The sequence below is a fragment of the Callospermophilus lateralis genome, unplaced genomic scaffold (genome assembly GCF_048772815.1).
Source record: "Callospermophilus lateralis isolate mCalLat2 unplaced genomic scaffold, mCalLat2.hap1 Scaffold_63, whole genome shotgun sequence".
In the NCBI taxonomy this organism is placed as follows: domain Eukaryota; kingdom Metazoa; phylum Chordata; class Mammalia; order Rodentia; family Sciuridae; genus Callospermophilus; species Callospermophilus lateralis.
In genome coordinates, this window is record NW_027514713.1 from 12,972,831 (window position 1) to 12,984,771 (window position 11,941).

The window sequence follows — 11,941 nt, forward strand, 5'->3', positions numbered from 1 at the left end:
TTCATCAAGTATCTTTCACTTTTTTTCATACTAAGTAAATAAATGTTCAAATATATTCTGGTCATTTTTCTTTTGTTAATTCTCTTTTCACGTACTTAGTCTAGTTTTCCACAGAGCTATTTATCCTTCTCTTAAGGATGTATAAAACCTTTTACATAATAGAGCTTGTATCACTTTTATTGTATTGTTGTTGTTATTTCTTTGTGTGTGTATTTCATATCTGGTCATTTGCTCACTGGGAATAAAGATGGAAAACATCAAGATTTACTCTGTAAATTGCAATGTCCACCTCATCCCTCAAGACCCAACTTGAATCCCACTACTTTTCCTAATACTTCTAATGCCTTATCACTTTCCCCATCCTAACATGATCTCTCCCCCTCTCTAAATCTCAACTCACTGTTTGTACAATGTATTTGGCAACTTATCCCATAGTGCCCAGTGACATACCTAAGGATTGTCAGTCACACTCAAGTTCATTTGTCAACACCAGCAACCAATTCCTAAACACGGTCATACCTTAAACTTTTGTATACACCCTTCCAAACAAAGCTCATCTAAGGAAATGGATACAGGGAAAAGTAGGTGACAGAGGTCAAAGGCTTATCTAAGAAAATGGATATAGGGAAAAGTAGATGACAGAGATCACCTCAAATTTTCCAGGCAGGAGAGGAGTTTGGCTGAAACATTTAACTAAGCAGGTTATGGAATGCCATTTCTCATTTTGCTCCAATATTCTGACTCTCAGTAAAGCTCATATCAATGATGTCAACTTAGACAATTTATTTTCCCTATTGAAAGGGCAGCCATATTTCCTAGTTCACCCCAAATAGTCTCAGGTTAAGCCTGTTATAATTAAAATTATTAAAAGTGACCCTTTGGTGGGAAAGATGGTAGAATGAACAAACATTATTACCCTATGTCCATGTGTGATTGCATAAATGGTGTGATTCTGCATCATGTACAACTAGAGAAGTTGTGCTCCATTTGTATACAATGAGTTGAAATGCACTCTGCTGTCATGTATAACTAATTAAAACAAATTTTTTTAAAAGCGCCCCTTTGACTCTCAAAAGTTTTGAATTATAAATTATATACTCACCCTGTCTATTTCTGGCTCTGATTTCTTATTTATTTCCTAAAATTGAAAGTCTACCATGACATTTAAAAGACTTAATAAATAAAGATTAAATTTTCTCTGGGAGATGCAAGATTTGGTTGAATTCATTAAACTTATATGAGTCTAAACTTGAAGGATTAAAGGAAACATTTAATGTGCAAGCGAAGGTATTTGTTATTCATATGACTTTTTAAAGTTCATAAAGCTTTTTTATTGTGCACATGTTTTCTTCAACTAAACCGAGAACTTTTTGCAAGACCATAATCCTTATTTTTTTTTATCCCTTTCTCATCTCATTTAAAATAATACTCAGTGGGCATGCAATAAATTCTGCTGTGAAACCACTGGGGCCCAGAGGTTTTAATTTGCCTTTTGATTAAGGTTGTTCTTCCCCTTGACTCCTACCATGTCATCACAGGCATGTGAGGGGATAATATCAATTAGACCACTGAATGGGAAGTGGTGTCATGAAAACCCAGTTGAATTATAAGATTCACTTTTATGTCTTTGGCTCAATTGTTCATGGCTACAGCTCATCTGATTTAGATGTGTCTGAAAATTCAATTACCCCAAATGGAAACATCTGGATCCTTTTTTCTTCCTTTAATCCTTTGTCCTAGTGACTCTGCCAGACAGTCTGTATCCCTTGTTGGTTTGGCGGGAAATGTATAAGGGCACAGTTAAAGTGGGGGTAGCTGGTGGAAATGTTTCCTTGTCTTTTTTTGGGGGGGTATTTTTTTTAGTATGTGGTCACTTTCCTTCTCTAGATATTAGAATCACAGATATCTATCAAAGTAAAAACCTTAGGAAAAAAGTTAACATAACTCTGTATTTTAAAGAGAGAGGAATTTGGAGCCCAGTAAAATGAAATGAGCTGCTCAAAGATGCGTTGTAATGATGGTAGGACTGTACTATATCCTTTTATCCTGATTCCAGAACCGGAGTAGTGCTCAGCAAACCAGATTCTAGACACTGTGTATTACTATTGCCGTGTTTCATTCTGTGATGCTGGTAAAAGGAAGAAAACTATTGTTCACCTAAATTGACCAAATTATGTGTTGTGTATGTACTGATATGTAACAACAAATCCCACTATTATGTAGAATTATAATGGCATCAGTAAAATAAATAAATAAAATTTAAAAAGAAACCTATTGCTGATTTAAAATATATCTTAATGTTGTGAGAGAAAAAAAAACAATTTTAAGCCTAATATTTTTGGTAGATGCTACAGGATTTAACCACTTTTCTGGATGGAAGATTTCAGTCAAAGATTTCATGTGTGCATTCATTAACTAAGACAGAATCAGAGAAAATAGGATCTTATAGGGAGATCACAGTCTAAATCATGAGCCATCATGTACATCTCATTCATGCCCCACAGTCTTTTTTCCTAGAAAAAGAAAGGTCTTGGGAAGAAAGAGTGATTGAGAAGTAGAAATATAATTGACCTGCAATTTTAGTTTCAACTTAGGGAAAGCTGAGAACGAGGTCTTATTATAATTATATCTGTAGGGGATAGAGACAGCCCATTTAGATAAGCTGAATATCTAGTTTTCTAAACTGAAAAGAAAGGTTTTGATTCTTTGGGCAAGCTGTGACCTCATGCAGCAGAGAGGCTACAAAATACTACTGACCAAGAGAAACAATTTTATAGCTACCACACAGATGCAAATACTAAAAAAAAAAAAAAAAAAAAAAAAAAAAAAACGTTTAAAAGTTCTTTTAATACTATTTTGGACATAAATTCTTATCTTTCCTTCACCCAAAGAGGGTTCAAAGTGACATTTCTGTTCCTTGCACACTTTAGAAAATTATGTGAAAGTATATTTGGATTATGTGTGATATTTTTAAAATCTTCACTGATTAGACTACTCTTAGCAGTAAATCAGTCTTCTTCCCATCTCCACCTGTTTTAAGGCTTAGCTATAATGCTGGGGTTGTGTAGGACAGACATATGACTTAAGGGAAATAACATCCAGAGTGAAAGGAACACAAAACCAAAGTGCTTCCATCCAGTCAGAGGGAGAAGGCAGAGAGAGATTGGGCTGGGGGCCGTGAAGAGAGCAGCAGTCAGAGGGAAAAAGTTAGGAAAGGTGAGAGGAGATAGGGTACATGAGTCCTGGGGTCCTTCCTCCAGTACTTGAGCTACAGACTGACAGTGAAGAGTTAGCACATATTTTCGAGGAAGGCTGAGGCAGATGTGTACCTACCTTACTTCCCATTTGGTTTCCTGGGAGGAATCCTCTGGCAGGGTTCTCTGTGCCAACATGGGGCAGGACCAACAGTAATAAGAAGGTACAGAGGTACAGCCAAAGAAGAGAGGTGACCAACCCCCGAGTCTCAAGTAAGCAACCCAGAAAATTCTATGTTCCCATGGAGAGAACAGGGTGAAGGGAAGACATTGGTAAAAGGATAAATTGAGATCCAGAAAGCCTTCCATGGGACCACCATGGTGATAGGCAGAGTTTGCAGGGTGAACTACCCAGGCCCTCCCTAGAACTAGACAGGGATGAGGCAGATGCTTAGCAAAGTCTTCACAAAGAATCAATGAGAGGCCAAGGCAACAGAAAAGTATCATTTAACTGGGAAATAAGAAGAAAGAGACTTGTGTGTGTGTTCATAAGCCACAGATTTCATGGTGGCACACGAAAAATATTGACAATATTCACATATAATAACAAAGTGAATTTAATTTTGTAACCATTCAACATATAATTTTTCAATATTTGGTAGCATAAAGTTTATAGTCTTAGAAAAGTCAAGCCAGTCTAGAAGTCCTAGCTGTGGAAAAGTTGCAAGGTCACCATCTACTGGTAATTTGTTCAAATCTCAAGCATATGATTCTTGAAATTCATTGGCAAGTTAAGAAGGAAGCATCAAACACAATTTCTACTCTGTAGCAAATGCCACCCCATCTTCTCAGTAGTATTAGAAAATCCTGTTGATGCTCAGCTGTAAATTGAGAATTTCTAAAGAAGTAGACAGAAATCTAAAAGATAAAAAAAAAATTTAAAAAGATTTTATTTCTAAGTTCTTTTCAGCATTAAACAAAATTTTTCATCATGGATATCATTTAAGTTAACAACTGTGGAAATATATCCTAAAGGGAGTGGGGGGGGGATTATAAAGATATTTTCAGACTATAAGAACCTTATAGTACCCAGAAATTTTAAGACTATAACTAAATAACACTTCAACCTTATGCTGTCCAATAGTAATATAACAATTCATGTATATAATTAAAGAGTGTTCAGTATCCACATTTAAAAAGTAAAAAGAAATAGATGATTTTAATAATACATTTTAATTAATACAATATGTCAAAATTATTAATCATTTTAACATGTAATCAGTATAAAATTATTTTCTCATACTGTCTTTAAAATCCAGTGTGTTTTACACTTAGAGCATATCTAAATGTAGATGATAAATGTAGCCCTACCAAAATGATTTGCTTTAGTTTTCAACAGATTTTTTTAACAGAAAAATGCATTGCACTGCACCCTTTGTAACTTGAAATAATTAAAACTTGAAGATAATTAAAATTTCAGTTCTTCAGTTACACCAGCCACATTTCAAATACTCAATAGCCACATGTGGCCTATGGCTACCCTGCTAGTCAGCACAGATCCAACCTGATATTTGCCTAGGTGCACAGCTAATATTTATGGAATGAATGATTGTATAATCTATCTGAGTTCCACAGATAATGGCTGATGCTTTCATATATATTTTCCCTAACAATTATTTGAGATGAAGTAAATAAGAGAGAAGGAAAGAGAGAGAAGAGCCAAAGAGTTTGGGACCAATCAAGCCCTAAGGAGAATTAGGATGCCCCTCTCAAAATCTCAGAATCTGAGATGAAGAATTAGGTTCAGAAGGAAAGATAATAAATATAAGAGCTCTGAAAAATTCCCTTCATGAGGAACAGAGATCCCTATGATAAGCAATAACACCTTCACAATTTCCATCAGAACTATTTGTATCTCTTGGCCCACACCATCCAATCGCTGCCCATAAACCTTCCTTATCTGTTCTGAAATCAGTCGAACCACAGCTGTGTTGTGCTGGGGTTCTGCTTGCCTGAGCCATGGTTCTCATGTTGGTTTAGATTTAACATCCAAACTGTTTTCTTATAGCAGTTCTGAACCCTAAATTTCAACTTGTACCCACTCTGTCACCCTTGACCATGAGTTTCTGCCTCTGCACTGTTCTGGCAGATGCTTTTGAACATTGTAATGCCCAACTCAACTCATCTGCTTGAACTCCAAACCATGCCTGGGTCACCAGTTCATATGAATACCTCAGCACTGTGATAGGCAGCCTCCAAGATGGTCTCCAACGGCCCTCACCTCCTGGTATCTGTGCCCTATGGAATACCCTCGCCTTGAGTGTCAGATAGACCTGTCTGCTCACTTCTGATCAACTGAATACTCAAAAATGATGGAAATGAGTTCTGGTAGTAGATTACAAGAACATTGCGTCTTCTACCTCAGGTGTCTTTTCCTGCTCTCACTCATTCTGAGGAAATCCAGCTGCTGTGCTGTTCAGTTGACTTATAGAGATGCCCACTTCACAAAGAACTGAGGGAAATCTCAGCCCAACAGTCTGTGAGGACCTGAATGCCACCAACAAACATGTGAGTGAGTTTGGAGGCCATCATATGCTCTCCTGCTGGGCTAGCCTTCAAATGAGACTTCGGCTCCAGTCCCTTGACTTCAGCCTTGTGAGTGAGCCATCTTGAAGCACAGGCACCTAGCTGAGCTGTATCCAAATTCCTAACCCACAGAAACTGTGTTTTAAGCTGCTAAATGTTGTGGTAATTTGTTAAGTAGCAATAAATAACAAATACAACATGGAACCCTAATTTGACTTATAGAAAACTCATGTCAAGTATCTGTCAACAAAGAATTGGACTTTGCATATTTTAAATAATTACAAGATATTCAAAGCAAAATGTTGACAAGAAATTTGGTATTAACAGACCTGGAGCCTAGGGAGGAGAAAATGGTAAGTCTTCAGCATGAAGATTATAAAATCATGACAATGTGTCAACTGTTTCTGAAGACTTTGAATATAAATGAGAAGCATTTGTCAAGAGGATGAAAGGAATAATTCATTTCTTCCCTTGTGAGTCTCACTTAATGGAGAGTGGAGAGTTCATAAGAAACACTTGGGGAAGTTTATAAATATACTAGTGGTCATATCCTCCCCTCTACCCAAAACTATGATTTGCCCGAAAATTAACTTTATCATTTTTTTTCCTCATGGGTTATTTTTCTTTCTTTTTTTTTTCTGTTTTGTTTCAATCTCTTGAATATATTATGGTCATTATCTCCCTTTATAAATATGTCTTCCAGTTTATTTCTGGAACTTTACCTTTATTTTTGGCCTCTTTTTCCATCCGTATGTTTTTAATTTGTGTCAAGTCAAATCTGTTCATCCTTCCTCTCATCTAGTCAGACATTAGCAATATGCTAAGGAATATCACCCTTGCTTTAAGACTGTACATACGTTTTATCTTTATCTCCTTCAATTGATAGGGACTGTATAGCTAACTACTTGGAATTTCTTTTTTACTATAGTTGTAGGTAGTTATGTGAACTGTTTTTTTTTCCCCAAGTGTCTTCCAATTGTGATATTTGTTGTTTAAATTTCTCATTAATCTTAAATGCTCTCTGTTATCATACATTAAATACACATAGGAATGTGTAGTTTCTAGGACGTTTATTGTGCTCATTGACCTATTATCCATCTCTAGGCCAGTACCACTGTTTTAGTTTTTGTGGATTTGGAGTAGATGCTGATAAATTCTAGCGAAATTCCCTTATCTTTCTTGTATCCTCTGTACTTTCTGGACATTACTTTACATTTTTTCCCAAGATAAGCAATTTGGTAAGATCATTAAGATAAATACATAACTGGTTGGCACAGTTACTAAAATTTCATTTAATTTTTAATTAATTTGGAGAACATCTTTACAATTGTTCATCTTCCTATTCAGGAACATAAAATCACTAGAAAAAAATGGATGAGATGTTAGTGGAAAAGAACTCTGCCTTGGCAGAATTAACTCTTTTTTTTTTTCTTTAAGGTATCAAAGAAGGAAAAACAATTTATTATTAACTGAAGCTACATCATCTTCAGGACTCTAGCAAGCTAATTTGGACCCACTGGGGATCTCCTTTTGTATGCTATATACAAGTGGCAAGCATCAAAGAATATGTTCTGCCCACAGCAAATCATCAGTCCTCATTCATCCTTGTCCCACCACACTCCTCCACCCTCACCTCCCACAACCATCATCACCCTCCTTCACCCTCACCGCCATGACAAGCCCTAAACACTAAAGCTTGCCATTTCAGGGGGATGGAATGCCATAATCTCCAGTACTAGAGAAGAGGGCCCCAGGGACATCCATGGACAGAGAAAACACATTTACCCATCATAAAAATGGTATCTAAGGTAAAGACAGCTAAGGCAGGAGAGGGCCCAAGGAAAGATGGAGAAGTGGCCAAGCTTAGTGGAAGAAAAAGACTTGGGGTCACTATATGATATCATGGCACTTGTAGACAAAGATGAAGTCTCAAAAGCCCTGCCCTCAAGAAAAAGGGACAATCAGTACATGTGCACCCACCAACCAGATCTGTGTTCCTCCTCATTAGGCTTGGAGGACAGATGAGACAGAAGGTTCAGAGCTGACTTCTAGAGGTCAACAAGTACTTCTCTGCACACATTCAGAACTTCACACCCTGTAGTAAACGCTCACATGCAAATGAGTGATGTTCATGCAAATGTTACACACTCATTGTCAGGTTATTCGTGGGAAAATTAAGGATTTTATTGATATTGGCAACTATGTATTCTTGAAGTGATAGTTTCTAAATGGGTTATTGGTAAACAGAAACAATTATTGTTGCCTGTGTATTTTTATCCAGCTTTAATGAGCTCTTGGGGTTTTGTAAATCTTTGGAGTCCTCTAAAAATAATCATATCTCCAAAAAGTAAGATAGCGCATAATTTGACCTCTGTCTCTCTTTATGTATTTTAAATTATACTACACATAAAAAGAATATTATAACACACATGTACATTTTAAATAATAATTTAAAAATAAAACAAAAGTTTATGTATTCCCACGCAAATAAACACCAATTCCTTTGAAACTCCTGTGGGTTCCTCCCAGAAGTAACTACTGCCCTGTATTTTGCAGTAATAATGATTTTCTTGCATTCCAGTGTTTATGTATGTGTAATTTTTTTTGTCTGGCTTTAAATTTTATAAAAGTGAAATCATGCTGTGTATACATTGTGACATGTTTGGTTTTTTAATTCTCATCATTATGCTTTTGAGATTCATCCATGTTATAGGGAATAGTTGTATTTTTATCACTTTTCCTACTATATGGTATTCTTTTGTAATAAGACAACACAACTGACTTATTCCATCTGCTCTTCTTGAACATTTGTATTTTTTTATTGCAGGTAAGGCTGCCTTGAAAATTCTTGACCACATATTCTGATGAATGTGTTCAAGAGTTTTCCACTCACGTGAGAATGGACTTCTGATATGTAGAATACGTATGTGCCTTCAACTTGTCCAGGTTGTGTTAAATGTTCCCCAAAGTGACTGTGTTGATTTAGACAGTCACCAGAAAGATATTTATGTTCTCATCATTCCAAATCCTTGCCAAAATATAGTATTGTCTGGTTTGTTTAGCTTTAAAATATTTAATTGACAAATAAAGATGGTATTTATTGAAAGTAGACAATGTGATAATTTGATGCATGTATACCTTGTAAAATATTATAACAACTAAATTTCTTGGTTTTTTCCCCCTGTATGCCATCTGATGGTATGGAATGGTATCTCAAATTGGCATTTTCCTGATTAGGAATGAACTTGATCATGCCTTCACAATTTTTGGCTGTTTGTGTTTCTTCTGTTTAGAAATTACCTGTTCTGAGCCAGGCATGATGGTGCATGCCTTTAATTCCAGCAACTCTGGAGACTAAGGCAGGAAGATTCCAAGTTCAAGACCAGTCTCAGCAAATTAGCAAAGCCCTCAGCAACTCTGGAGACTAAGGCAGGAAGATTCCAAGTTCAAGACCAGTCTCAGCAAATTAGCAAAGCCCTCAGCAACTTAGCAAGACCTTGTCTCAAAATGAAAAATAAAAAGGACTGGAGGTGTAGCTCAGTGGTAAAGTACCCCTAGGTTCAATCCCTAGTACCAAAAAATAAAATTTAAAAAAAGCCTTTTCAGAGCCAGGCCATGGCGGATGTCCCCGGGGCGCAGCGACCGGTTCTCGGCGGCAGCCCAGAGCCCCGCGATCCCCTGGACTGCGGGGCCTGCGCTGTGCTGGTAACTGCTCAGAACCTAATGGTGGCTGCCTTCATTCTACTCCTGCTTGCGCTGGTGCTGGGGACCATCTTGCTACCTGCTGTCACCATGCTAGGCTTCGGCTTCCTCTGCCATTCCCAGTTCCTGCGCTCTCAGGCACCCCCTTGCACCGCGCACCTCCGGGACCCGGGCTTCACCGCCCTGCTGGTCACCGGATTCCTACTCCTCGTTCCGCTGCTCGTGCTTGCCCTGGCCAGCTACCGCCGCCTGTCTACGCCTCCGCCTGGCCGATTGTCTCGTGACTTACAGCCGGGCCCTCTATCGGCGCCGACGAGCCCCGCAGACGAGCCCCGCAGCCGCGGCAAACCCGGGGCTCACCAGGGTCCCAAGCCGTTCCTACGCCGGGAAAGGTTTGGGTCTGAGGAGCCTCTAGTCAAGAACACTAGTGCCGTCCTCCCTTCCCGTGGGGCCCAAGGACTCAAAGCCAGGATCTTCTGCCCTACCCCCACCCCTACCTGAGCCGGGTTCTAGCATCCATTTGGGGGACAGCAACATTTTTGGACCCCAGTGCTGGCGAAAACTCCCACGCCCCGGAAAAACTGCTTTCCTGTGACTACCCACATTTGAATCGTGAATATCTGGGCTGGACCCTGCACACCCTCCTTCCCACTCCCTTAACGTGATCAGGACAACTGAACCTGTGCCATCCTTTTCAGCTTCAGCTCCTCTAGAATTTTACAGGGCTGAGGGGCAATGCTGGAGGTGAAGAAAAACACACCAATAAAGAACTTATGAACAGGAGTGTGCTGTGAGCAGAGGGGTGCCCAGGAGCAGAAAACGAGTTCCTGACATTACAAATACTCAGGCGGGAAGCATCCTTCAGCCTCCTGGCATTTCCTTATTGCATTTATCCATTCTTCCCAGTTAGACCCCAGAGTTCTGTCCCTGACCCCAAAGTCACCTCCACATCAATAGCAGAGGCGGCCTTGTTTCACCCCCGCCTACCCGGTTCCCCTTGGGGACCGAGCCCGTTCTCTGACCCCAGCATAGAGGAACTCAGTGTTGCCAGGCCGGGGCGGGAAACAATGGGCCTTCCGGAGCAGGATGACACCCCTTCCCGCCACAATTCTGGAGCAGGAGCGTGGGAGGGAAGATGCGAGGGTCCACCCCAGGTTCTGTTGGTTTACAGCCTGTTCCCCATCCCCAACCTCGAACTGAAGGGAAATTTTGGCACCCCTGGGCACAGGTTGGGGGAGGATTGAAAATGCTCTTGGCCTCAGATGAACCCCCGTTTCTAGGGGTTGGGTGTATTCTCTGTCCTGGCATCGAAGCTACACACAGACACAGCGCACATCAGTCATAAGTTTAATGAGGTTTGAAAGACATGCCTAATTATGGTCAGAGATACGGAGGCCCTGCAAGGCTCTCCCTTTGCACCTCAATAGAAACGATGTGGTGTCCCGGTACCATGGCCAGGCCTAGCACACGGGGTTCCCCGGCAGAGAAGGAATCTGGAAAGAAGGGTCAGAGCATCAGGGAGGCAGGCCAAACTCGGTCCCGCCCCTTCTGAGCCACGAAAACACGCCCCACAAAACAAGGAGTGCTGTCAGACCCTGAGGGAAAATGCCTTGCGTGAACTTCCGCCACATTCCCAAGCGGGTGTGCATCCCCTGGGCACTGACCCGACGGCTTGAGGAACTCCTGCGCCGAACCCAGGATGACATTGCAGTCGCGGTCCGTACAGAGGAAGCAGCCGACCAGTGTCTGTCCATCTGTCATTCGAATGCGCATAGTCTTGTTGAGCAGCGCCTCTAATTGCTGCCGGGCACGCGCAGCCGGCGAGTCCTCGCGCTCCCCATCCGAGTCCTGCTCCGGGCGGAATACACTCAGACCTTGCAGTCTCTGCTGCCCGACTGTCTGCGAAACCACAGCTCCCGGCAACCCACGGGGCACTCGGAAGCCCAGAGGCTGCCGGGAGCTGCAGTTCCCCTCCCTCGTCCGCCCCCCATCTTGCTGCCCGACAGCCCCTCAATCCCAGAACCCGAGTCCGCGCTAACCCCGGCGCTGGAACTGCTTTGTCGCCGGCTGCAACATCCATTCTCCTCTCATAGTAGCATGGTCGGCCCAGCTCCAGCCATTTGCCCCACGGGCCCCTCTGGGCCCTTAAACTTCCTAAAAACCTTTCGGGTCTGGTGGTCTGAGATCTCGCGAGCGCTCCCGACGTATTTCCTTTCGCGCGATCACCACTCCTCCTCCTCGTCGTCTCCTCGGCAACTGCAGAAATCTCGGGAGCTTCTCCTATTCCAGGGCAGCGGTTCACCGAGACCTATTACGCCGGATCGCGAGAAATTTACCTGTATTTTCTTACACATCTTTTAGAAACCCAGAAATTTAGCGAGAATACCTTCTTCCATCCTGCTTCCTCACCTTGTTTTTCTGCCTTAAGATAGTTCTTCCTGAATATCCCGTGTAGTCCA

General features: G+C 41.0%; 2 pseudogenes; one reads left to right on the forward strand and one right to left on the reverse strand.

Moving 5' to 3' along the window:
* The first annotated feature begins 9,395 nt into the window (after nucleotides 1-9,395).
* Nucleotides 9,396-10,265, forward strand: LOC143389578 (transmembrane protein 88 pseudogene; annotated as a pseudogene).
* A 550-nt stretch (nucleotides 10,266-10,815) lies between these two features.
* LOC143389542 (N-alpha-acetyltransferase 38, NatC auxiliary subunit-like) lies at nucleotides 10,816-11,683 on the reverse strand (annotated as a pseudogene).
* Between the last annotated feature and the right edge of the window lie 258 nt (nucleotides 11,684-11,941).